Genomic DNA, 3,690 nt, shown 5'->3' on the forward strand with positions numbered 1-3,690 from the left:
TCCATGCGCTCGGTGATCGATGGATGCTGCCACCTGACGGGGCGAGAACTAGTGAAAACTTCACTAATTCTCAAACAATGTTAAAATTAAAATTTTATTACATAAACCATTAGAACACAAAATACTTAAATAATGTACAATAATTTTTTCAAGTCAAAAGAGCGCATGCTTTTGACAACCATTTGAAGTTGTTGGATTCACCACGGTCCTTCAGTGACTACTGAAATTATTTGGATGTATGATCATTGAGGGTCGCTTTATTTTTTTTTAGATGTTACACGGGTTCTTTTATTTGTCACATAGCATCTAAAATGAAATTGAGGCAGTTGCAAATATAAGGATAGACTATTAATACTGAAATTAATTTAGGTAATTGTTCAGAGCGAAGCTTTTTTCTGCTTTTTTTTCATTTCGTGCAAACCGCGTCGAATGAGCATAATTTTATCGATTTTTAATGATAGGTTTCTAAACTGAACAATTACCATTAGTTTAATTATATAATATAAATTAAAAGTCTATAAGTTAATGATTTAATTTTCGTAAAGTAAAAAGAATTTTTCATTTTGTTACTTATTACAATTCTATATTAAAATACGTAATTTTAAGATGCTATATTAAATACGTACAATAAAAAAGATATAAATAATTTTATAATTTCAGTACCCGTTGAGGAAAGAATTGATGTTATAAATATCAACGATGTAACAGATACTTCCAATGAAGAAAATAAGAATGAATAGCTTGAAACGTATTTTTTTTAAATAATATAATTAAGTTTTCAAGTTTTTATAAGAAGTTTATAAGTTTTTATAAGATAAGTTTATAAGTTTTTATAAGATAAGTTTATAAGTTTTTATAAGTTTATAAGTTTCAATATTTATCTTTTTGATATTTATCTTTCGATAATTTATCTTTTATGTAAAAATCTATATAAATAAAAATGTAAATGTTCGTTCAAAATCTTAAATCTCCGAAAGTTCTTCACCGATTGCTATGAAATTTTGACACAATGCTTTCGAATACGCGCGTTTTTATATACTTATTCAATAGTCTTGTTCGTTTTGTCTGGGTCTACTCGGAGCAAACCCAAGCAGATCAATGCACTCTAATGTTGATTCTAAGGTTGATGATTCTGATGACGCTAACCTATTAGAGTGCGTTGGTCTGCTAGGGTTTACTCCGAGTAGACCCAGAACAGACAAAACGAAGAATACTAATGTTTCCGATTTACTGAGCCACGGCAACGCGTGGTCGGGTACAGCTAGTAAGAAATAGAAAAAATGTTTTTATTATATTTATCACAATAGAGAAATATAAAAAGTCATATATTTCAAATAATTCAAAATTTACGAATAAAAACACGATAGAATACGATTAATTCATATGGAATATTATTAGATACAAATTGATTAAAAACGATAGGTAATTTATACGAAAAATACGATACAGAAATATAGAAAGCCTATCGTATATTTCAGATAACCGATCTAATATTTACGAACCAAAAACACGATAGAATACGATTAATTTATATAAAACATGACGATAGAAATTGATTAAAAACGATAGGTTATCTATACGAAAAATACGATACAAAAATATAGAAAGCCTATCGTATATTTCAGATAACCGATCTAATATTTACGAACCAAAAACACGATAGAATACGATTAATTTATATAAAACATGACGATAGAATTTGATTAAAACCGATAAGTAACTATATGAAAAATACGATACAGAAATATAGAAAGCCTATCGTATATTTCAGATAACTAATCTGGTATTTACGAACCAAAAACACGATTCAATTAGATAGGACTTTTTCTTATCTGATTCTATCGGATTTTTTGAACAGGGATCTAAAGTATATTTATTAAACTAATCTCCTTTACCCTCATGAACGATAAAATGCACTCCCGTGACAAGGTATTGAGGTGATAGACCAGAGTTGGCATGTTAATAATTAACAACATACATACCAGCTTGTCAGACATTTGGGAAGAGATCGGTAGTCTCAATGTCAGTATAGTAACCGCTACTGAGGGTGTAACTAATTTCAAAGCGATTTTCACTCTACCCAATCCTTTCATTAAGAGAGCCTGCATGATAGCATAAAATCCAGTATTAATTAAATGACTTATTATGTGGGCGCACAGCTGGTTCATGCTGGTCTTTAGCTGGTACATGTACACTCTTACCTTCTGTATAACCCACGTGTTCGACGATGCGAAATTCACCAGTGTGTGCAGTCGCAAAAGTATGAATTTGTGATCCGATACCCTCTCCGGCTTTACAACCAGGCGTGGACGTGGACTTGAATCTCAAGGTGACTACAATCTCCCGGCGCTTCTCGTGCGTCCGACCTCGCGTGCAACCTTCTTTTGTGCACGAAGCTATATCCTTCGACGACAAGGTTCTACCATCGATCGACACGATTATTAATTAATTAAAGCGCAAAGAAGTTGTTTCAGAATTGCTGTCATATTGAAAATCTGTAGTAGTATATATAGATTTTCATCAGTACTGACAGCAATTTTGAAATAACAACCTTAAACACACCACACGTCATCCTCACTTGACACGAGTTAGCGCAAACGATCACTGACAAGTGACATGACAACCCCCGTGACTTAAACATTGCCATATATGGTGCTATAGTGACGATGCGAACGCCACATGGTAGCAGATGAGCGAGATGGAATTTCGTCCCTCATTTTCGGCACCCGCACTGCCCGCAGAGATACCTACAAGGTTGACGACGACGACGTATCTTAAATGAATTTTTGACATTTCGGACTTTGCGTCGCGATACCTCCACTCATAGGGCATGTAGAGAAAAAATAAAAACAGTTTTCTAATGTAAATCGACCCCAAGCTTTCGATTGAATCTAGTTAGAACTCGATCGGTTTAGCCGTTTCTGAGATCCGATAATCTCAAGTGCTCGCAAGTCGCGTACTCGCGTAAAAGAGCACGGTCGGGCTCGCGCTGCGCTTGCACTTGGCGCGAGCCACTACCATGTCTCTTGATTGGCGTGGTTAATTTATTTTAGAATGATTATGAGCAGTATTTCAGTTAGCACTATATTAAAAGCTTTGTTATAGTCAAATGTAATGAATTTTCTACAACTTAACACATATTGATGAATCTTCTACAATATAACGCTATGAATTGTATTATTGTTACCTACACATCATGATATTATCTAGCGTACTCGTAGGCAACGCATATTATCAACTTTACAATTACTGCTTTACATTTATTAACTTATTATTTTATTGTTAGTTTTGTTATAAATAGAATCGTTTCAATGTATTTTTTATGAAAAGGTACGAACACTTATTGCAAATAAGACCATATTACACTTTTTTAAACCTACACATGTCCTGGAACATGCCATACAATTTATATGCATTTCCGTATGTATGGCATGTTCCAGGACGCGGACAGATTAAAAAAAACAATATATTTCTATTTGCATTAAGTTATTTTTTATAAACAATATGTTTAAAAAAACCTTTCTGACTTAACTTCTATAAATTAACAATTAAAAAAAGTTAAGAAATATAGAACGACTGAAAAATATTTCAATTAATTAACATCTCAATGCAGATAGTAGTATTTCAGTTAGGGGGGGAGGGGGAGGGGGAGAGGGGTAGGGAGAGGGGGGGAGAGGGGGGAGAGGGGGG

General features: G+C 33.4%; 1 long non-coding RNA gene across 1 annotated transcript; it reads right to left on the minus strand.

The window, feature by feature from the left end:
- Positions 1-1,860: 1,860 nt before the first annotated feature.
- On the minus strand, positions 1,861-2,522 carry LOC118645863. Its single transcript, XR_004963509.1, has 2 exons — positions 2,202-2,522; positions 1,861-2,102 (listed from the first exon to the last, which is right to left on the minus strand). It is a non-coding gene; the product is annotated as an uncharacterized LOC118645863 (long non-coding RNA).
- Between the last annotated feature and the right edge of the window lie 1,168 nt (positions 2,523-3,690).

The sequence above is a fragment of the Monomorium pharaonis genome, chromosome 1 (assembly GCF_013373865.1).
Source record: "Monomorium pharaonis isolate MP-MQ-018 chromosome 1, ASM1337386v2, whole genome shotgun sequence".
Taxonomy (NCBI): domain Eukaryota; kingdom Metazoa; phylum Arthropoda; class Insecta; order Hymenoptera; family Formicidae; genus Monomorium; species Monomorium pharaonis.